Source organism: Balaenoptera borealis (genome assembly GCF_965194805.1).
Source record: "Balaenoptera borealis genome assembly, chromosome: 5".
Taxonomy (NCBI): Eukaryota; Metazoa; Chordata; class Mammalia; order Artiodactyla; family Balaenopteridae; genus Balaenoptera; species Balaenoptera borealis.
The window spans coordinates 61,849,439-61,874,240 of record NC_138862.1 but is presented as its reverse complement, the minus strand read 5'-3'; the positions used below and the strand labels follow the sequence as shown (position 1 = coordinate 61,874,240).

Sequence of the window (24,802 nt, the reverse complement as noted above, 5' to 3'; positions counted from 1 at the left end):
CAGTGAAACTATTTTATATACTAGGCATTACGTCTTTTTTTTCAAAACCTATAGAACTTCAGAGCACAAAGAATGAACATTAATGAATGCAAATTTTAAAAAACAATTTAGAAGTTCAGAAAAGCTCATAAAGGAATGCAGATTGTGACGAGTGGGCCTAACTGTTTTATAAATGTATGAAAGAAGCCTACTGAAGAGGGTGGGTGAAAAAGTGCTGACTTTTTCAAAAGTGCAACTTTGAAAATGAGGGGAGTCTGTAAGACTAGAGGCAAAAGAATTGCACATAAGCACTGTACTCTGGTTGATAAAGTTGTGTCCCATAGCAGTGTGGGTTAACAATTCTGAAACCATATAATGGAATCAAATAGTTAAGTAAGTGGATGGTTGTTGGTGGGAACCAGGTTTCTCATCACTGGAGTGGGAAGTTATAAACAAGAGGATGAGGCTAGAATAATCCATGTGGTAATGAATTAAAGTTGGAGACATCAGTATGAACCCACATTTAGCTTAATATAGTTACAGATGATTACATATAGAAATATTTATAGATATGTGTACATACATGGGTTAAGATACAGGCATATTTCTTTGCTATGTCAGATGACAGGGTCTAGAAGCAATGACATACCAGTAACAATGATCATACTTAGCATCCACATCTTGTATTCTAACACCATTTTCCAGTAAGAAGAACCAGGGTTCCTTGGAGAAGTGGCTGATTCTAGTACCGAGGCAGGAAATATACAAGATGTGCCTGAAGCATCTTATAGTATCAGGAAGTAAGGGAATGCTCAAAAAACAAACAACAACCCTACATTGATGGAAACATATTGAAGAGACACAGGAGCCAACTGAAAGAACCCCCAATTTGAGGAAATAAATAAAGTGCTTTTGGACTATAACACAAAATATAAAGTAAATATCCATAAGCCCATACTAATATAAATAAATGATTGAATAGATTAATAAATGGGGAGAATAGACAAATCTCTCTTGCAAAAGATTTCCAAATAGTGTATGTAGATAATCTGCCCTCAAGGAGGGTCCATAAATCCCTATTCCCTAACTGTGGGCTGCAGACAGTGACTTCCTTCTGAATAGAACTAGTTGGGAAAGGGGAAGAAAGGCGGTAACTTTACAGTGGAGAAACCTGAAAAACAATACTTCATCTAAATGAACAAGGTCATATCAACAGTGATAAATCACGCTGACAGTATGTACCTTTGATATGATGTGATGAAAAATGGCACTCTGTCTCCGAGGTTTTCCTCCCCCACAAAGTGCATAACCCCAGTCTAATCATCAGAAAAACAGACAAATTCTAGTAGAGGGGAATTCGATAAAACACTTGACTAGTGCTCTTCAAAACTGCCAAGGTCATCAAAACCAAGGAAAGTCTGAAAACCTATCGTAGCCAATATCATAGCCTAAGGAGACAGGAAAACTGTGATATGGCATTGTTATGGGATCCTGGAACAGAAAAAGACATTTGGTAAAATCTAAGGAAATCTGGATAAACTGAGGACATTATTAATACTAACATATCATTAATTGTGGCAAATGTACCACATTAAGGTAAGATGTTACTAGGGGAAACTGAGTGTGAGGTATATGGGAATTCTCAGTATTATTTTCTCTATTTTTCTGTAAATCTAAAACTGTTTTTAAAAATAAAGTCTGGTCTGAGAACTAAGTGACATATAGTCAAAAAATTTTTAATTGAAACATTTTTTAGGGAGAAAAAAGGAGCAAACCTCATTTTGACGTTTAGATAAATAACTATAGACAAAATAGTTCTATATATAGAGAGTCAAAACAGTACAAGAAAGATGCGAAGACTGGAAGGGCATTAACAAAAGAAAAGACATTCCAAATGGAAGAAAACACAGAAAACTACCAGTTTAGCTGAAGAATAAAAAAACAAAAAATGAAAAATAAAAAAAACAGAAATGGATTTAGACTCAGTTGCACAAATCTTTGAGTGCCTAATTTAAAAGTTTGGTAATTTATTAAGAATTACAGTATTTATGCTGCTTATCAGTGCTGTTTAAGACAAATAGTTTAAATAAAACATATTATTTTTTACTCAAATTTGGGACATCTAGAAGAACATTACGAGCAGAGAGTTACACCTTGGTTAGACAAGATAAATGAAGTATTTTGGAACAGGTTGCAGAGATTCCTTCTATCTTTAAAGTTGTAGGAAAAAAATTGCTTCTTAAATTTTAGAAAAAAAAATTAAATTTTGCAGTCTAATATAAAGTCATTGTGTAATGTTTGATTATTAATATTTCTCTTGTTTATGTAATCGCTAGTCTGCTGCACAAGTATAATGTCTTTTTAATAAAAGATCAAGCATAGCAAGGTGTTATCCAGATTTCTCTTACTGAAACAAAACCCCCCAAATTAAAAAAAAAAAAAATCAAACAAGTTTCAAATGTTTACATAAAATCTTAAAAAACAGTTACCTTGGGGGAGACTATATAGTGACTCAAAGCAGGACTTTTAAAATTACATTTGGTTAAAGCACAGATTTGGAGTCAAACAGAGCTGAGTTTTAAACCTGGCTCCACCATCTACAACCTATGTGACCTTCAGTGAGTTACTTCACCTATTTGAACCCCATTTTTCCTCTTCCGTAAACTGGGGACAATAGTTTTTTCCCTAGTTTTCTTACAAAATTTAAATGAGAAAATATGTATGTATCTCAACTTCTGGCACATATTAAGCCCCAATAAATGTCAGGTATTTAAAAAAATAATCAACAAGGCATTTCATAAATGCTCTAAAATAGTATTCTTTGTTTTGTTCCATGCCTTTCCATATGTGAATATAAATAACTGTCTTGTAAAGGGCATGGGTGAAGACACCTCTACATTTTATAAGCCTCACTTGGCAAAGCTCTGAACTTCTAAAGACTTTAGCCACCATTCTCAGATGGCCTCCTTTTCAGTTGGTCTTTATGATAAATAAAGGAACACAACGCTATTCTCTCCCATCTCACCCCGAAGCTAAGATGCTGCGGCTACCTCTGCTTTGCAGGATATTGTGTGGAGTAAAGTGCAGTTAATTAAGGAAAGGTTAAGTGCACTTTGATACCAAAAATATAGGGTGATAATTCAAGTCCAAACTTGTTTTCAAAATGCAGCACCTCAGAAATAATGAAATACTGAGTGGTGTGAATGAAAGGAGATATCACACCAGATGTTCTCCAGTCATTGCCATTATTTTTTTTAAGTAGATCTTACTTTTCTTTTTTCCTCTTTATTATTTTTATTTTTCACATCTTTATTGGGGTATAATTGCTTTACAATGGTGTGTTAATTTCTGCTGTATAACAAAGTGAGTCAGCTATATGTATACATATATCCCCATATTCCCTCATTGCCATTTTTATATCCAGGGAAAGACCAGGTTTCCAGAACCTGTGAACCATATTGGCTAATCAATAAGCAGAGCATCTATGGAACCAGAGGTTTATCTAAGCACTGTCCCCCACCCTTTTTTTGAGCATTTGAAATTCAGAGTCTATTTATCGAATACCCAGAAGCTTTTCTTCTATATAAAGCAATTACAAAGTCTGGGTGAGCATTAGTGGAAGTGGACATTTCATATTTTCAGTGGCAGACTAACAGCCATATGTTAATCTCACAAATTTATGAGGGCATGGCTACATAGGTGGTGGTTCTAGAACACAAACGTGGAATAGGAAGAAACTTAGGTAATAGTGAAACAACAGTTTGTATGTTAACTAAAGAAGAAGAGAACAGAAAAAAACAGAAACATAGAGGAAAAATGTAAAGTTATGAGAGAATTATCTTTAAAGAGGTAATTAAGGAGTTGTAACAAAAATAAGAGTATGTAACAGAAGGCTTGACATTGTCTATGCCTGGTCGCTTATATGTTATGTTTGGGACATAAAATACCAAAGAGAAAAAAGAGAGAGCAAAAGAAGAGAGCGCGTGTGTGAAGGGACACTATATTCTTAAAATTGAAGTAATAAATTATACCTGGAATCTCCCCAGAGACCTGTAAATAGGAAACTGAAAGCATTTCCTTCTATTTATTTTATAAGTACAATAAACTTTATCAGCTTTTAGTATAGGAAACTTGTGCATTATTTATAGGCTGCTTACTTTCAATGTTGTTCAGGAGATAGTATCAGGAGGCTAATGAAAAAGAAAATTGGGGTGGGGTTAGGGGTCTTTTATGCTCCTATCCAGGATTGAGATTAATCATAAAGATTTATCATTTTGCTTCCTGGCCCATTCACCAGAGCCAATAGAAGATGCTGTTTAGCCTGTGATATAATTGGGTGGCCATAGCACACAGCTTCCGGGCTCTATAGAAGGTCATTACAGATAGACTCCTTGCACCAACACAATAACAGCTGTCCTTGAGGCCTCCAACGAGGAGACATTAATAGAGGAAAGACTGAGCAGAGCAGAAAAGAGAGTTGAAGTAGCTCTGTGTCACATGGCCAGATCAATAAAGAAATGTTCTTTGCAAAGCCACTATCTCACAGAAGTCTTCAACCACTTGTCAGTGGCAACAGTTGATGTGTGCTCTGGACCTTAGGTTTAGACTTAAGAAGACTTAGAAGTGGTAAAGGACAGTTCATCTGGGACTTAAATCTCTTTATAAATGCAAATTTCAAGCTGTGGATCAAGGATTGTACATTTAAAACCTAGGCACTCTCAAATAACCTTTACAGAACTTCCCAGTAACCCTACATTTCTGGTGTGTCATAACGTTCTTGCCAGGTACCACGTATTTATGCAGTCTTCATAGATTCCGCAAATTTTCAGGGGCTATATGGGTAGTGGCTGCTTCCACCCCTGAGTCTTTATAGAAGTTTGTACACATCAGTCAGCTGTTTTCACCTTTTCATACCATTGGCACTGTCTTGCTGTTGTTGTGCATATAGCAACATCCCTCACAGGTTTGTCTCAAGCTGTTTCTAAATCTCTCTTAATATACCTATTGCTCATATTTTAATAAAGATCAGTGTTCTAATAAATTTAGGAAATTCAACCCCTCCTCAAAAAAAACCAAAAACAAATTTTGCCTAAATATTTTATGTCACTGCTAGGAATTTTAAAAACAATTCAAAAACAGTACTTTAAAACTTCAAATTCTTTGACAGTCTGCTTTGCAGAGAATTAAAATTGAACATAAAAATAGACAGAAGAAACTTGTGTCAGCACAAGTAATGAACATGTTCTATGAATCCAATCAGGAGGCAACTGCAGAGAGTAGTCTAGACAGAAGCCTTACTTGGTGTTATTATGGAAACTTCTGGCAAGGGTACCGTGTACCAGAAACCTACAGCCAATGGTCAACTTCAGGTCAGTTAGATCAACTGTGCAGGAACAAATACTGCACATGGGAATTGTGGAAGTCAGTGTATTTCATACCCATATCTCTTTACAGTTTTTCAAGTCTCACATCCTAGAGTAGAGTTGGGCTGTGCTGTCAGCCAAACTAATAGTTCCTAAGATCCTAGACAGGAAGAACACAGTCTCTGCATTACTCTGATACTGCACCCTAGAACCACAAGGAGAAATATACTTAATGGAGTTGTTTTGATCTTGTTTTTGCTTTTTTGTTGCTTTTTATTTTACTGCAGATGGACAATTGCACACATCCCTGAGGGTCCACTTCACTAAAACAACCTGAGTAACAGTGAAAGAGAATGGAAGACTATATTATGTCCTCCACCCTTCTGGTCCTTTCAAGACAAAGCCCCGAATCTCTGATCCATTCCAGAGTCTCTAAACTCCAGAAAATGAGGATATGTGCTGGAATTTGGATCAGCAATTTTGGAGGTTTTTTTGCAGTTGGTGGGGAATCCTGTTCAGGCCTCTGCAGGTTCCAGTCTGTCCTAGGAAGCTGGCGGCGTCTGATTTCATCCAAATTCCCACTAGGACGAATCCTCCAGGAGGGCGGGGGATTGTATGCTTTGTTCAGGATGCTGTATGGCCAGTATCTTGTGCTCAGTAAATATTTGTTGAATGAATGAATAAACCCCATGAACTTTCTGCGAGTTTATAAGAAGATTTCATTCCATCTCAGGTTTTCTGGGAATTGTGAGAAGGCCTGGAGGCCATGGTGATGGCTGGTTTGGGAAGCAATGTTGGCAGATCAGCACTATTTGATGGGGTCTGCCACAGGCTTTATTAAGAATACTGTAACTACAGTACAGGTCCTTGGAAGTAATCAACTGCATACATTTAATACATTATTAAGTTTGGTCCATTTTACTTTTTTGTTCTTTTTATTGCTAGGCCAGAGAACAAAGAGGGTAAAATTTAGTAGGTAATAAGAAATAACAAGGCATATGAAAATCAGTTCCCTTTTGTTTTTAATTTGGCAAGTATTTGAAGATCTAAACAGTAGAGATGGTTTCAACGAAGCATCTTTTTGAGTGTTTTACCAAGCTTCCCCTGTAAAGATTTTTTTAACTATGTGTTAGAGACCACTTTTACTAAAATTACAACAGGTTAGGTCAAGTTCAAACAAAATAAATTCAACCAAATGTCACAAACACAGACTGTACAGATATGTAACTGAACAGAGAAAACTGTTGTTTGGGACTGATTTTTCTAATGTAAGCATTATCATAAAGCCCTTAGCCATTTCATCTATCTGATGGGCTGCTTCTATTGAAATGGCAGCTGTTAGCTGAATTCTCCTTAATGTTAACTGGTAGCTGTTCTCACGCCAGAGGCTGTCATGTTTTTCTTTTCACCTGGGAACAGATGTGCTATTCCAATGAGAAATCTTCAATCATCGATAAACCACGTGTGAAGAGCATTAAAACACCCCCAGAACAACCTTTGTGACCTGAAATATGCTAGTTCATAGTAATCTAGCAGAGTGACACCAAAACACTGTATTAAAGCATCAACAATCACAAGCTTGGAGAACATTCTCCCTTTAAGGAGAACTGCTCCTCCAGACATTTGCGTTTTCTAGCATAACCTGTGACTCATGCAGGTTCCATACAACGGGTGCCATCACAGTGGAAAATGAACCCTCAGGAATATGTAGGTCTGCAGCATGCTCTCCTGTGTCAGTTTCAAATATTATGTAACAAACTTGGAACTGGTGGCAGTCTAAATGCCTTCTTGTCATATCCATGTGCACAAAGTTCTGTGTCATCGTTACTGAAGGTCTGTACATCTAAATTTTATTTATACAAATTACACAAATTAGAAGTGTGTATAATAGGGTTACGGCTTTATGATCTTCATAATCAACATTGTATCACATTAAATCTAAATGTTACTTGACGATATAATTTAAAAACATAATTTTAAAAGTCTACTGTTTATGTATCTATTTGGTCAAAGGATATGAGTTAATATATGGATACAAACATGTTTAAGTCTACAGAGCTTAGATGATAAGTATAGTCAAATACCCAGCAATATAAAAAAAGGGCAAATAAAGAGTGAGTCCCAATATGAACAGTGTTTAATTGGAGTGAGATTCCCTAACTGAATAAAACTGATAAATTTAGTGAGAAAGTTAAATTCTTGGCTCTTTGATGCCAAACAGCAATTTAGAAGCAACTAGGTATTTGTCTAAATTTTTCCTAGTAACTTGAAATTTTCATCTATTAATCCAAACACTTGGCTTTCTGACTACATATTAACATTATAATAGCTATGGCTATTACATACACACATGGCTAGCCTTGTATGAAAGCAGTATAAGCAAGAGTGACAGCTCCAAAACAACCATACCTTTGAGGCCAACATGAAGTCAGAGGAAATTGACAAGCAGGGTGGGTGTATGCTTAGGCTTGCCCTGCCTACTTCAGGTGACTTTGGTGCAGTTCTGCCCACCAGAGCTTCTAAGCCACATGTGACCTGTAGTGTTTTCAGCATTAATATTCCAATCTCAGGAAATTACATTAGATGAGATCCTATGGAGGACTCGGGAGTCCTTTTGGCTAAGAGAACTGCAAATGTAGCTCCCAAATCCCGTTCTGCAAGGGACATGCTCCAGAGCCAGCTGTGTGTGAGTCAGTCCATTTTATTAAGCAGAATTTCCCTTTCATCGTAATTGATTAAATAAGAACACAAACAGCTGTACCCTTCTTGGGCCCAGATAAAGTGTCATATTTCTTTATACTCAATCTCTACAGTCCCAGGAAATCACTTCACCTAATCATTGATTCTGTTTACTCTCATTCAGCCTTTTAAAAATGTTGGCTAGAACAGCCAAACTAACTTTTTCAATTACTCTAAGAAGCATTTGCCATTTTCACTAGCAAAAGAAATGAAAGATGTGTTTTAGAAGCCAGTGAGTAGATCTTGAAGGCTCAGTCATCACCATTTTTTATTTATTATTTGTGAAATAGCAGCTCTTAGTGCAGGGGTAGACTTAGAAAAAGGCATAGATCTTAGTCAAGAAACCAATGACCTATGTCAGACAGACAGCAATTTAGCCATAAAATACATTTGCAAGAAGGTGGATCTTAAAACTCAGGTTGGAGTGGTGCCTTGGATTCTTTTCAATTTGGAAGGGGTAGTGGAGGAAAAATTTTAATGATGGAGAATCAGTGAGGCTATTCACCAACAAAATGAGGAACTGAGTTATCCAGAAGGATCAGAAACTCTTTCATGAATTTATGTATTTATTTCATTCCCAGAATTTATAACATCTTGCTCAATAACATGCTGATTATATCATATCTCCCTACCCTGTTTCAGGGTACACACAATATATGTTGATTTTCTTCAACTCAGAGGGGCCAGTTCTTATTCTTATTAGAGTATATGGTATATTGTATATCTCAGTAAATGCTTGTTGAATGAATAAATGAATTAAAGTTTAGTCTTTCAAGGATAACATGTACTCTGAGGGACAAAATAAGTCCTGAACAATTTTTTTTTTTTTTTAATGTGGTAAGAGGACAGGCTTGAGTAAGCAGAGACAGCCTATGGACAAAAAGCTAGCAAACAGTGTCCCAGCAAGGCACAGGGTGTGGGGATGTTGTCCTATGCTTTAAAATGCAATTTATTTTGCCATATTTCGTAGATATTTCAATAAAAATCTAAATTGCTTTTCAGTGATTACAATGACACTGATTTTGAGATCCTTATAAAACTGAGGTTGGACATGAAACAGTCATCTTATTTGGGTCATGCATATACAAATTAATTTGCATTTGCGATGTTCCTTCTTTTAAAGATTATATGAAGATATCCATATAGCTACATAAATGTTTTCACATTTTCATAATTTAGGGTTCAACTCATTTTGTCTATTTCCTACAGTGCCATTTTTCAGAACTCTGGAGTTGAACCCTAAATATTGATATGTCTTTCACTCCACCTTTCCAGCTAATTTGGTGAATGACACAGGAAGCTGATTTGTGAAAGTCCATTTGTATCTCAATAGTATGTCAAGGGAATCTTAACTTACTGGGATACAAAATTCAGGTTTCTCCTCAACAGGATTCTGACTGGAAATAACACTGTAACCATAGGAACACATATTCAATGAATGGTCATGAGAGAAATGACATCACAATAACATTCAAAAAAGAAAAAAAGCAGAGAAAATTCTCTGCCAAATTTGATATAGAGAAGGATTTTTCTCAACACAAAAGTACTGTAAAGTGCTCAGATAAGAGGATTTAGGGTTTTTTTTCCTGACTTTCACAACAAGTAGACATTTTTCTATCTTTCAATCACTCAACAAATATTTTTTGAATGCCGACTACATTCCAGGTACTATTCTAGGCACTACAGCAAATAAAGCAAACCAAGTGATAGATGTAAAGAAGAATAACACCGGGAAAGAGGATAGAGCATTATGACATTGCGAAAGGATGCTATTTATTAAGGGGTGGCCAAGAAAGACCACCATGAAAAGGTGACAGTTAAGGTGACACCTGAAGGAAGTGAGGAAACAAAGCAGATTTCTCATTCTGGCCAAGGAGAATAATATGTTTAAAGGCCCTGCAGTGGGGATACTTTTTGGGTGTTGGAGCAAAAGTGAGGAGAACAATGATGCTGGAATAGAGTAAAGGAGGGTGAAAGAGTTGGGTGACAAGAGTGAAGTAGTGGGCTCAGATCAGGTAGGCACACACAGGCCACAGAAAGGACTTGAGCTTTGACTTTGAATGATAAAGGAATTGCTTGGAGCACTTAACCAAAGGAGTAATATGATCTGTCTGGAGTTTTAGAAGACTTACACTAGGTACTTTGTGGAGATTAAATTACAGTGGGGACTAGGTGAGAAGCATGGAGACCAACTAAGGATGTTATTACAACAATCCAAAAATGAGAAGACAGTGACTTGGGGCAGGATAGTAACAGTAAACAGAGCAGTAGTAGGATTTGCGATATATTTTGAAGGCAGAACTGATAGAATTTGCTGATGAAATGAATGAAAGTGGCTAGCACAGTGCATTACTGGCACATGAATGAATAAATAAATAAATATTGATCAAATAAAATCAGTCAAATCCAATTTGCTCAGGTTTTTTTTTTTTTCCAGAGAAAATTGAAGCTTAGAGAAGTAAAATTACTACTTTGCTCATAACAATGATAACATTTCACATTTTCATAGTAGCCCTCTCCCATGGTGCTTATGATGATCTTTTGATATGTCAACTCCTCTAGACTACAGTACTCAGTTATTCAATTAACTGTGAAGGTATCTTGTAGATGTGATTAAAGCCCATAATTAATTGAGTTTAAATAAACAAGATTATCCTAGATAATCTGGGTAGGCCTGACTCTTACCAGTTGAAAGGTCTCAAGAGCAGAGCTGAGACTCCCCTGATGAAGACGAAATTCTGCCTATGGACATTAGCTTCAGCCTGTGCCCAAGAGTTCATGGCCTGCCCTATAGATTTCAGACTTGCCTAGCCAGCCTCCACAATCATATAAGCAAATTTCTTGCAATAAGTCTCTTAACATAATCTCCTACTGGTCTGCCTCTGGTTGAACCCTGACTGATAGTGCTGAGTTAAATTCTTCCAGTGTAAGCTTCCAAAGGGAAATAAATTATTAGTCAACTGTTAGAGATAACACTAATTCTTGTGGTCTGCTCTACCAGTTTAGGCAAGTATAAAAAATATGGTTGGGAAGAAAACAGAAAACAGAGCCATATTCATACACATAAGATGATTGATAACATGTTTATGCAACAACAGAGCCATCATGGGATAAGAGTAAAAATTTTAAAACTAGCAATAATTCAACAGTTTCTGGTTGTGTTTGAGACAGTTGTCTTAATAATAGAAGGCATAACTGGTATAGATTGCATGAACTGTATCTTGGGGACTACTTGCCTTCTCCCACCCACAACAAAGGTTGTATAAAGAAAATTGGTCACGGGGTAGAGAAGAAAGGCTCAAGCAGGTACAAAGGCTAATGGGCACAATGGAGAGAGCCCTGGATTGGGAGCCACAAAACTTGGGTTTGTACCCTGGCTACTATTTTGATCACAAGGAAAAGGGTTTAATTCTGATGACCTGAAGAAAAGGGAAGTTTGCTGTAACATCCAGGATACTGAGTGGGACTAGAACCAGGAGAGAGGGGCAGTGTCAGGGAGGCCCGCTTCATAGCAGCTGCCTCTCTCAGGGACTGTACGAATCTTTCTCTTGCTGGGCCTCTGCTTCTTTGCCCATCCAACTCAATCTCTTCTCTCAGCCACTTGCTAATTTATTGTACTGTTCTACGGATCTGAGTTTGAATTACTCACAGCTTCTGCTTTCATTGCCCAGGTTCTATCTCACGGCTCACTATGTAGTTTCTTTCAGCTCTGCTTCCACTGTTAACTCTCCCTTTCGTATACATCTTCTAGTTCAAATAACTCAAATTCTCAAGAGAGAGAAGAGAGGGAATCTGATTGCCCCAACATGCAGAGAGAGAGAGTTGTTGTTAAAGGTTAAAGGCCATAACACAGCTTATTGGTAACCCACTCTGATCAAAAAGGGTGTGGCTGGGGGTAAGAGGAGGAAAGTTAAAGGTGAAAACCAGGGCCAAAAGCTATTGTTATCTAACCTTTCTGAGCACTAACAACTTGGCATCCCTTCCTCCCTTGGTTCTGCAACATTTTAAGGGATCTTTTCTTACCTTTGGCCTATCTTTTTTTCTGTCTGTGACAGCCACTTCTTTTTCCACCTAAATATTCCAAGGGCTCAGTCCTGGTTCCTCCACTTCTTCTAGAGAGATTCTTGGGCAGACCTCTGTATAATCAAAAGAAGTCCTTGAAACCATATGTGCACCAAGCATTATCTGAAAAAATGTGTGCTAAGTTTCCCACATATACACTCTAATTGCTTCCAACATATGTTGTATGTTGGATTTTCTGTTGTAATTAAAACTTTAATGTTAAAAAGGAGTTCTCATTTGTAAAAAGACTGATAATTGAATACCTTTCCATAGTAATCTCATCCTCATTCCCAGCTTTGTTATCATTTGTATGCCAGTGACTGCCACATCTACATCCCGCTTATTAAACACATATGTATAAAGAAAGAAGTATGTGCCAGACATAGGGCTATTCACTGGGGTTACTATAGTGATTAAGATATAATCTCTGTTTCAAGGAGGTCTTAGTCAAGTGGGCAAAAATGATCAGTAAATTGGCAATTATAGAGTATGATAAATCCCCAAATCCAGGTAAGCACAGAGGGCTGAGTGTCTGGACCTTAAGGCACTAGACTGTGGAGAACTTCTCAGAAGAAATGATAGCTACTAGATCCTCAAAAAGCACTGGGAAGCAGGCATTTATAAGATCTGTAATTTTCAACCATCATTATGCATCAGAAACATCAAGGTGGTGGGGTTGGGGGAAGGATTGAAAAATATAGATGTTAGGCCTCTCTCCCCAGAGATTCTGATTTCATTGTTCTGGGAGTTAACTTTTTTAAATCAATTAAATTATTCTAAAGGGAAGGAAGAGTTGAAAGTCACTGGCTTAGGTGAAGTTGAGGAGGACAGACAAGAACATTTAATTTATTGGCATGTTTAAAAGACTGAAAGCAGGAAGAGAACTTACCTCAGGTCCAGTTGTCTGGAAAACAGACTCTGAGGCAGATATTTGCATGCAATACAAAAGCTGAACCTTTGTACTCCTGCATCATCAGGTGATTAGTTTGGACTGCCCTAGGGAAGGCGTGTGGCCTTGGACAAGGCAGGTCCCTTCAACGGAGGACAATTTTGAGAGAACATATCAGCTACAGACTTTCAGCAGCCAACACACTGACAGCTGTGGGATGAAGATATTACTTCTGAAAGGGGATCTAGGTGGTATAACACAGCATACAACATAGGCCAGCCCTTGCACCACTTGGAGTCATATGGTTCATAGCGAGTTCATCCCACCTGGACCCACATACAGAGCCAGCCTGTCAAGGAACAAAGCATGTCCTCTTCCTTCTGTGTCAGTTGGCCAAAAGGGAATCCCCATGTGGCTATAGGTGTGATCTGAGGAAGAGGTGTCACTGTAACAATGGCAGATAACATGCACTTATTTGTACCTTATGGCTCTGCTCATTCCCAGTTCAATCACTATACCCCTTCCATCTTACAATGGATTGCTGTTAGTTCAGCTTGACTTTATGGCTTGATGGGTCAAAAAGACCCGAGCTCAGGATGGGCAGACTTAGCTCCAAGGTCAATTGATGTCCCATGATTTTCCTCTACCAGGTCCTAGGAGCATAGCAAGACTTACTTTGCAAATGATATTTTGGTCTCTAGTTGTTTACTGCAGATGGCACAACCTTACTCTAAAATATTAGGAGTCCACTTTAAAATTTGCCTACTGGGACTGATCACAAACTTCAAACATCTTTCCCCATCATAGTTAACTACCACTAGTGCTACAGGACCATATATGCCAGGCATGCAGGCTGCAGAGCCCCTTCGCTCTAGGTCTTAATCAAAGTTCACAGTCTTTTTGTGTCACTTGGTGAATGGGAAGAAACAGTATTTCCAAGTATTAAATATGCCATCCCAGAACCCAAAGAAGACTTAAAAGTGTCATGCTTTTTCTTAGGGGTAGAAGATATGAGATGCGTTCATCTCTCCTTTTCTTTGGAAGGAATATCCTGGCATCTCTCAGATGACTATACTCCTAAAAATACATATGTCAGAGCCCTGAATTTTCATTAGATTTATCTCCCATCTTTTGCAGCACATGTGTATTAGCAAGGCCTCCAATGTACTTGCCATTTCTTTCTCATGCAGTCCAAGTAACATGATGTCATTGTTACAGTGGACCAATAATGTTCTGAAGAATAAAGAGTCTAGGTCCCTTTGGACTATATTATAACAGAAGACAGGTCAGTTAACATAGCCTGGAGCAAGACCATAATATACTGCTGCCCATTCCACATGAACATAAACTGTATCTGATCCTTCTTCCTAAAAGGGATGGAAAAGAACCCATTTGCTAGATCAATGGCTACATATTATGGATCTGAGTGTGTGTTAATCTGGTCTGCAAAGATACTGCATCCAGCACAGCAGTTGCAATTGGGGTTACCACTTGAGTTTGCAGAAGCCCACTATCATCTCCAAAAATCCAGCTGCTTTTCAAATTTTTTCGTAGAAGCCAGACTGGTGATTTGAATGGAGGATATAATGCTATGAATCCATTAGTTTGCTCACAAATATGATAGCAATCTTGGATGGTTGGGAAAGGCATATGCCTTCCAAAGGCCAAAGAACCAATATAGCAATTCTGCCAGATATGAAGTGTACCCATTCCAATTTTACATTTGGGGATTAAGGAAATGATTACATAGTGAGTCATAGACTTAATGAACTCACTGTGAAATGGAACTGGACCAGGCCTTTATTTACTAATTGGCTCTCATATGCTCCTACTCTGATTGATGCCACAATGATGTTTCAGGTCCCTAGATATCACCGTTAACTTAGACCCTGTGTATCACACTACACAAGATGACTGGATATTCCCATTTTCCCCAGGACATTATTATTGAAATAGTCATAGGTACCTTGAGGAAGTACTGAGGGAATTATCATGTGTACTTAATATGGAGTTGCAGATCTCTTCCTCTTGAAGACCCGACTTCTCCTTCAAGCAGTGGGATCTAGGGTTGAGAACTGGCTCAGGTTCCAGAAACTGAACAAGGGACTTTGACTTTTTACTGGAATAAGTTCCCTTTACCTCCTGAATAGCTATCTTTGACTCCTTTGATTGCATACATCAAGCATACCCTTGTTGACTACCTATGCATACACTGTGTTCTATTAACCATCTCCTTGGCCCTGTGTGGGTCAAGTCTTCCTGGGTATTACTCAGACTGGCCATTTATTATGATCATTGTGACCACCTTGTTTCTGACAGTTAAGTGCTATCACCTGGCCTCTCTTATTTTGGCATCCTCTTCATTGCTCTCAGTGTTCCCCATTCTGTAACAGCATCTTCTACCATCAGCCTTAGCCTACAGAGGACAGCTATCACTGAGCATCTTATTTATGCTGGTGGCTTTCTCATCAGTGCATTTTTTATCAGTATGGTAAATGGAGTGTCCTGTGGACCCTTACATTAAGTGAAACATGGTTAGTCAACGGGTTTCTGCTTTACATTGTACATCCACTCTAGCAAACCCTCTTCTCTGAACCTTTTGATCTCTTCTTTCACCATGTGCCATGGAAGTTCTGGTATTTTTAGTTAGTGTGGGCCATAGCTTTTCCCAAGCTTCAAAGAACCATTCTAGCAGCATATTAGCACTATCTCCTGGGTCCTTGACAGGGTATTAAATCATGCATCAGTGGAGAATGTTCCCATATAAATAAATTCTCCCTTATCCAAATTTATGTTTTGCTTTCATTCCTCTCCCCTCCCACCTGGATCCAGGATCTCAGGCTCAAGTCCCATACATTCTCTCCTTGTCCTATTGATACATGTTGGCTGGGTCCTGCAGCTCTTTGGGTGCACAGTTCCTTCCTTCTGCTAGTAGACAGACCAAACACTTCCTCAGCCAGTTATGTTGTGACTTGCCCCTAGTTCTTGTTCTGGTGGCCACGAGGGAAGGTGGAGATGTGAAGCGGAAGGGAAAGGAGGTGTAGGCACATATGTTATCTTGCTATTTTGCAAGCAAAAGGAAGTGGTAACTTTTAGCTGGAAGGACTACAACACTTCTGTGAGTTCAGAGGAGAGTAGAGATTCAAGATTTTCAAGGGCATCAGCCCAAATAACCCCATGCCAAGCCTCTTTTTCAGTTAAGGCCCTGACCTTGGTGAAGCAGATTTGCCAGGTTAACAAATCTATCTTCTCTGGACTCCGCTACACTTAAAATCACATTCTGGGTTTTGTCCTCAGCCTTTCTGCCCTCAGACCTGCTGGCTTTCTCATTTTGCCCTAAATTTGAGATTAATTACTCTCAGTCCTTCATTGTCTTTCTCTAATGCCTGGATAGCACCTAGCCAAAGCCATCTGATTCCATGGTTTTTATGATTATTTCTCTCCTAGAACCTCTCGATTGTCTTAACAGTGCACCTGCAGTACCTTCTCTTTCAGTTTCCATCCCAGTTTACCATCAATGAAAGATGTAACTTTCCCATTGCTACAGCATTCCAGGAGTTATCCAAATTCTACCTACTACCAGTAATAGGGTTCTCATTGCCAGCTAGTAAAAAGCTAATATAGCTCCAAAATTCCATTTTAAAGCTTCAAGGACAACTCTGGTACCAACTGTTTTAGGTCAGGCTTCCTAGGAAACAGACTGTGAAGCAGAGATTTGAATGCAGAATTATGGAGAGGGCTCTTAGGAAGAAAAATACTTGCAGAGGAGTAAGGGGAGCAGGATTAGGCAGAGGGAGAAGTTGAACAGTAATGCGGTTCCAACAGAGGACCCAGTGCATCCTATGGGGGAAGCGCTGAGTTGGAACAGTGTTCAGAGTTGTCACATTTTGAGTACTGGGCTCTATATGCCCCCACTGACCAGTCATGGGATATAGGCTGCTTCTGGAATGGGGTGAAACTTTGTGCATGGTAAGGCAATCCTTTCCGAAATACTCAGCTATATGTAGGCAACAGCCAGGACTCCTGGCAGTTGTGGAAATGTATGCCTTGGTCCCAAAGGAAAGATACATGTGGGATACCACAGGATCTATCATAGCATGTGTTTTTGCCGAAGTGCAAGTAGTTCAGTAGGGCTCAAGTGTAGAGTACGAGAGGGAGAGGGGTAAATGATAAGGCCAGATGGATAAGCAGTGACCAGATCAGGAAGAGGCTTTGTCTTGCAATGTCAGCCTCCAAAGGATAGCAGTGCCCAACAGGTACTTACTTAGATATACAATCTGGAGCTCAAGAGAAAAAGATCTTGACAGAGAATTATCTTATGTCTGAGACATAGATTTGAGGGTCATTAGGGGAAGCCAGTTCACCTGGGTTTGAATTCTAGCTCCACCCATATCATTTCAAGTCCTCTGAACCTCGGTTTTCTCAGCTGTAAAGTCCTGACAGGGTTATTGGGAAGAATGGGTGGGATGATTCATACAAAGCACTAAAGTAGAACTCTCTGAAAATGTTAAATCTTTACATGGCATACTAAACCATCCAACTGTGTTTTCAAGTCAACCAAAGGATTAATCCTGAACAGACAAAACTTCTATCCCCATTTTTCCTTTAAAAACACCTAGGAAATAAGAGTGTGAGTGATGGGAGGGAGCTTTTATTATGTTATTATTTGTCGTTCATAGTTGGAAAAATTGAAGGCTGAACTGTTAAGCTGTTTGGTTGAAATACCACAGCAGGATGAATCAGGATAAACAATTCAGACCCTTAAACTCTTGGTGCTACTTGGCTCTGTAACCACCAAACTCATAACCTATTGGGAAAAGAAAAGGACATTGATGTATAATGTTAATCCTATAACAAATTAAAGGAACTTCAGGGTCATCTTTCTGAGATCATTGCTCAGAGATTAGGCCCCAGCTGTTGAGAAGAGCAGACATTATAAGGTTTATTGAGAAGAATCTGACAGGGATGCATTATCAGGTGACAGGCTGATGAGGTGGGTGATAGGATTGCACCTCAGCTCAGAGGTCAGCCTCAGGTTGAAAGAGGCAATGTGTCTGACTCTGTGGTAGGGGTGGAGAATTTTCAGTGACTTCTCTCTGGAGTGAAAAGATGTGAGCTACTGATCTGGGTCTGATCAGTTGTTTAAGTTTCCTGCCTTCTTATGGCCCCTGTTAATGTAAATCTCATTTCAAGAAGGGGAGGGGGGAGAAGCAGCCCTGGAAATCCCAGCTTTGTTAGTCATGTTGAAAACCAAGCTACAAATACAACACTGATGGAAAAGAATGATCATCCACCTAGTGCTATGGGAGGAAGGGACAGATACACTGAAAAGAGAAGCATTAGCTGGAAGGAGAAGGGGAGGAAGAAAAGTGTGACCGGCAGCAACTATCAAACAGAAAGATTTGCCTGTTTTCTGAGAAGAGAGGAGGCAAGGTGAAAGCAAAACTTGCTAAATATAAATGTCAGCTTCAAGCTTGAACTGCAGAGTAGTGAAAATAGTCCTTGATAAAAAATAAAAAGAAAATGGTCATCAAACTCCCCTTTCTTACCATCAATTTTTTTTTTATTCTTCTAATTCCTCTGTTTGGATTAGAAGAGGAGAAATTGGTAAATAATATAAATCAGGGCTTCTCCTTCCCCCACCCCTAACTCAAGAGCCAACATGTAGGAGCATACCACTGGTAAGAATCCTCTGAAAAGTGAATTCATATTTGTGGGCCCATCTTCAAAGACTCTCATCCAATAGGTCTGGAGAGGCATCCAGGACTATGTGTTTTTACCCAACTCCCTAGTAATGCTGATGAGAGTGGTTTAAGAATCAGACTGTACAAAACACTACTATTCTACATAGTCAGTGCCCATCCTAACTTTAACCCAACACTCAGGGACATCTAGAGCAAATAAATATATTTTTGCTTTGCCAATTCAAATAAGAAACCAGGATAAGAACATTACTATTAGTGTAGATACTTCTTTTCCCTGGGGGAGTGGTGGTGGGGATTCTTCTAACCTAGGAGTCTACAGAGGACAGCTTTTTCCAGAACAAAGGATAATCTGCCTCAAAGTTAATTCCCATTTCTTCCTAGAAGGCAGAGATTGCTGGTAACTTTTTTTTTTCTGTGTTACTTTTTTAATTTAATTTTTCCTTGGTAATACCATATTTTTTAAGTTAATTTTTATTGGAGTATAGTTGCTTTACAGTGTTGTGTTAGTTTCTGCTGTACAGCAAAGTGAATCAGTTATACGTATACATATATGCCCTCTTTTTTAGATTTCCTTCCCATTTAGGTCACCACAGAGTACTGAGTAACTTTTAAGTAGTTTTTTTTTTTTTTTTAACTTTCAAAAAAATACTAAAACTTAGTCTATATTCTGTTATAAGTATAATATCAGGTCCTAGCCCTAGACAACTTTCCTCATTTCCCAAAAGCACCTGAAATTTCCACATCCCTTAACAAAAAGGGTAAACTATTTTTACACCAAAATAATGGGAAATGGAAAGATAAAATAAAAACGATTGCTTTTAATGATAAAAATTATTTATATCATTATTTCTGTTTTTCTAGTTGATTTATTTTTCTGTTAAAATATTAATATTAGGCTAAATTTAACTTCTGCCTTTTCCATTTATAACTACCCAGGAAAGCTCTTTCTTCTCTTATTTGATGTATAAAACTAATATTGCATTAGCAGTTTGATAAGGAAACTTTGATTCAGAATTGGCCTCTTAATATCTGAGAATTGTAAAAGTTAGGCAATGACAAAGCAAAATATAAATATCGACTGGGGCACACTATTGAGACTGCAGTCTTTGGGCCCTGCAGAGCTTTTCAGAGAGTACCTGTCTATCTCTGTTCATCCAAGCCCCTTGAATTTGGGACAGGCATTGGCAGGCTCATGCTAAATCACTGATTTCATATTCAAAAATTCTCAAGTATCTCCAACCTTTGGAAGTAGAGTAAACCTTCTCTTGAATTCAAATCTTTTCCAGATACTACACCATTTATTTTCTCTTTTTCACAGCCAAACTTCTTGAAAGGACGGTCCTTGGTTGATGTCTCTCATTATTGCTACCTATTTAGTCTTCAACTCAGTTCAGCCTTGTCTCCAGCCCACCATTGCTTTGAAACTCCTCTTGTTAAGGGCACCAGTGTTACCAAATCCAATGGTTACCTGTCTGGATATGTCTAACTTGACCTCCCAGCAACATTCAATACAGGTTACTGTTCCCTTTTCTGACTGATAACCATATTCTCCTGTTTTCCTCCAACTTTATGGTTTTTCTTTACCAGATTCGTATTAATTGGCATCTCCTCCTCTGCTTGCTTGGCCTTCTCCAAATGCTGGAATTCTCTAGCCCTCTGCATGTCTCTATCTACATTCTCCCCAGGTGAGTTCATTCAGTCTTATAATTAAAATACTATCTATAGCCGAATTAATCTAAAATGTACATCTCTAGCTCTAACCTCTCGCTTGTATTACAACCTAATGTATTCAACCTGCTAGATAAAACTCTTGATCCCCTCAAATGTTATACTTCCATGTCTTCTCTCAGTGCGATATCCCCATTTTTTCAAACTCTAAGCTCATTCTCACCTCAGGGTTTTCAGACTTTGTTTTCTCTGTCTAAAACCACCTCCCCACCACGTCTTCACACAATGAGCTCCTTCTCATCATTTAGATCTCGGTTCAATTGTTATTTCCTCCAAGAGGCCTCTTGGTCACCCTAAAGTGGACCTCAGACATCCCACATCACCCTGTTTTGTCTCTGTGTAGAACATATAGTGACTTGAAATCTTGTTCATTTGTTTATGATTTATTTACTCCCCATGCCCACTAGATTGTAAGATCCATGAAGGCTGTAACCAGTGTTTAGGTTAGTCCCTGGCAGATGACAGGGGCATAATAAATATTAAGTTATAAATTTAGGATGATATATAAATCATGTATTAGAGTCAAAGCCATAGAATGTTGACAATGATTGAGTTCTTCAGAATTTCTTTTATTTTGCTTGTAGTAGTGGGTTCTGGTTAAGCCCTACCTGAAACTCAGAAATGTCTGAAGGACAATAATATTGATAATTGGTGGGTGAGAAGCTTCTTGGTGTCTGCTTTATTATTTGCATTAACTGAAGATGTCTTTAAGAAGGAAGTTTGTGAGAAAATCCAAAGAATTCAGAAGCATCTATGAAATGGAAGTAAAGATGTGAAAGAGAGAAAAACTATTTGTATCTCAGTCAAATCCCAAGTACGAGGGACCAAGACTACATAGAAGCAAGTTGCCAGAAGAAGCAAACAGAGCCATCTAAAAAATAAATTTGGTAAACTAAAAAGACACAGCAATGTTGATTCAATAACCAGGTAGAAAAGTGAGACATTGTATTGGGAAAAGGACATCCTCAGCATCTCTGTACACCTGTGACTCCAGTGCAGCATGGCGAATAGGTGATGCTGATCTCTGTGACCTCTGGGGGGTTTGCAGCTTTGGGAGACCTTGGAAACAGTCCTCTGGGAACAAAGTTGGAGTTCTCACTTCTTGGCTCTGCTTCATTAGGATTAGCTCTTGTCTCAGGCCACTATGTTTGCAAATGGCTGTAGCAGAACCAGACACTATATCCTCTCTTATCCACATGCAATTGGAAGATAGTAAAAGTTTCTTGCTAGAAATCCTAAGAAAAATTCTCAGTCTATCCCATCAACTCTGATTCATCATAGACCCATTCTTGAATCAATCACCATGGTGAGAGGCGAGGTGCTCTAATAATGAGTTGACTCCTGGGTCCCCCACTTTTAGAGGTCAGGACTGGGCTCCCCCTAAACTAAAATTGAAAATGGTAAGATGACTGTCACCCAGAAAGTTGAAGTCATTTCCTTTGATTCATTCATCAGCACTTATTGAGTACCTACCATGTTCTTGGTGCTCTCCTAGGTGCTGATGATACCATGCTGAACAAAGCACACAAACCTCCTTCAATTGTAGCAAAATGCCTAAGATGTCAAAGCCACTTAATTACTTTATGGCACTATCTTGGGTAACCTCCTCATTATCTGGAAATGGGGAATGTGCCCAGGGTAACTCTTCTCCACATCACAGTAGAGAGGAATCATTCAGCAAGTCAGTCCTCCTCAGTTGTAAGCTTTGCATAATGTGACTCCCCAGCTACCAAAAGCTACAATCACCCAGAGCAACCATCACGTTTCCCCTGAACTCAGAGGTTGTCAGCTGCTGAAACTGTCTTCACCCAATATCTAAGCATATGCATGGATGGAAGGAAGCTGTGAGGGCAGAAACATGGATGATGGGGTCATGGCTTCCTCTAGACACTGGAGAAACTTCACCCGTGCCCTCCTGATGGGGAGCATTCACTGCATTTTAATATAATGTTATTCTCTACAGTTATTCTATTTTCAGGCTAGTGGAAGAGTGAGGCCTCAGAAGAAAGAATGCTGATGGGGGTTTGGGTAAGGGAAAGAGAGCTAATAAACATTTTTTTTCCAAGGCAATATGAAAACACCTACATTAAGGATAAGTAGCTTGCATGAGAAAGCTCAAAGTCAAAATGAAATATGAATTATTGATTTTTAGTAAATCAGGAACTAACATTCTACTTTTACCCCCACCCCATGCTCTCTAATTTTGGTGGTAATTCAACAGTCTCTTTCATGTCCAGAAGTCTGTCCTTCAAATACCACCTGACATTTTCATTTTATCTTTCTTTCTCATTCTCATTCTCGTTCTCTCCTTTCTTATTTTCTCTCTTTCTCTCTCATCCTCTCTCCCCCTTCCATTCTCATTTCTCTCATTCTCTTGCCCCCCCTCTTTTCCCTTCTTTTTGCTTGAGGGTGTATCCTAGCAACAGCTATTTCAATTAAAAAGGATGGGAAGGGCCATCAGTGTTGCCAAGGTTACCAGTATTTCCTGCTGTCACTGGAGGAAGTAACTTGTGCATCGATCATAATGGAATCAGATGCTTCGGCACCTTTCTGCTCTTTCTCCTCAACATTCAGAGATAACGAGAGTTCTCCACATCAAAAAGTTTTACCAAATTTCTCACAGGGTCATGGATGTTATCATTTAGTGAGAAATTACTCTATAGCCCAGATGTTTATAGAAAAGTTTGGGGAAATACAAAATGGCAATAATAACAATAATTAGATTTTGACAACATTTAAGAAGGCAACAATTCTATTCATTTGATATACTGTCAGATTTCCAATAACAATAGATAACAATTTTGTTTGCCAGCAGAGCCATACTGTGACAATGCCTCAATATCAGATACTTTTGCTTTTTTGCGGGGGGGGGGGGGTTGCGGATTAAGCCATTTTATTGAGGGGCTTCGGGGAAGGGTGGAAGGGCTGGGAGGACAATGAGACCAGGTGTCCTTCCCCCGGCAGGGATCTCCCCAGCTTCATAGTTGCTGAAAAGATACTTTTGCTTTTAAAAATATAATAACCATAGTACTTTGTACCTATATACCATCATTTAGGTATTATATCCAATTTTTTTAAATGACAATATTTTTAAAAATTTCCCCAATTACCCTTAACATCATAAAAAATTTAAAAATTTATTCAGCAGACTCTTTTCTGTTCATCATAAAAATAGTCATTAGTGTCCAGAAACTAATTCAAAGACTGTCTGATATCAGGCCTAGAGCACAAACATGGGGCCCAGGAGATGTAAGAGCAGCCTCCATGTGTCTCCCCAGTTCTGAACTCATATTCCCCAGACTAGTCGGGTTAAAATATTTACAATTTTCCTACATCATAGCTCCTTACATTAGCATACCCTCTCACAAAACACTTATACTTTCTTATTTTATTCCCACAATGGCTCTGTAAGGATGCACTCTCCCCATTTCATAGATGGTCAAACTAAAAACCAGGGATTTGAATGACTTAAGTGGCAGAGGCCCTGGCACCAGACCTTTTGACTCCTTTTCATTCCTAACTCATTGCACAGCACCTTCCTTCCACCATATGCTGATGAAATAGTGTCCATGCATGTTTTTCCCCCTACTTCTTTACCAGTTCCCCATGGAAGCGTTTCCTGAATAACTGACTTGCACATTAATCCTCCTCTGGGGTCGACTTCTGGAGAACCTGACCTAAGTAAGGTTAAAACTCCTATCAGGTGCTCTTTCTCCATGGTTCAGCTCTCACTATTTTCTTCCCTCCACCCTTCATGCCTGGGGTTGGTAACGATTCCCACTGTTGCTAGTCCTGGGGTAATTTAACATTCTTGGTGGTTCCCTTAACCCTGTTCACACTCTTTTTAGTTCTTTAACTGAAGTCTCATGAGATAACCTTAGTTAGCTGTTGTTTAATGCAGATCACATAACTTATAAAGCCTACTAACTGATCTCTTCAATTTCCCTTTCACCCTTCCTTCCCTTCAATCCATTCTCCATAGAATGTCTGGAGTGATGTTTTAAAAATCTTAATTAGATCACATCACTCCCTACTTAAAACCATCAGTGGATCCCCTCCATGCACAGATAATGTCCAAGCTCCCTGCCATCATGTAGGAGGTCTTTCATGCTTCAGCTGGTATTTTCAGCTTCATCTCTGACTACTTCCTTCCTAATATAATGCAGCAATAGCAAGCTACATGTAATTCCCAAAACAGACCAGGCTGTATCTCACCTCTGTGCTTTGGTTCAATCATACTGCTCCCAAAGTGTGGCATGCTCACTTCTCTTCCAAACGTCACTAATTGATGACTCCAGTTCAAGCAAGTGTCATTTCTCCGGGAAGGCTGAGAGTTT

At 38.8% G+C, this 24,802-nt stretch overlaps 1 long non-coding RNA gene across 10 annotated transcripts in view; it reads right to left on the bottom strand.

Moving 5' to 3' along the window:
• The window catches only part of LOC309630049, a 384,028-nt gene that overhangs the window by 143,696 nt on the left and 215,530 nt on the right, over positions 1 to 24,802 (bottom strand). For 6 of the 10 annotated variants that reach the window (XR_014245375.1, XR_014245376.1, XR_014245377.1 and 3 more), the window contains one exon: positions 1 to 24,802. This exon is cut by the window's left edge. The exons of 3 other annotated variants lie outside the window; for them this stretch is intronic. This is a non-coding gene — a long non-coding RNA (uncharacterized lncRNA). One more of the 10 variants, XR_014245379.1, reaches the window with a different exon arrangement.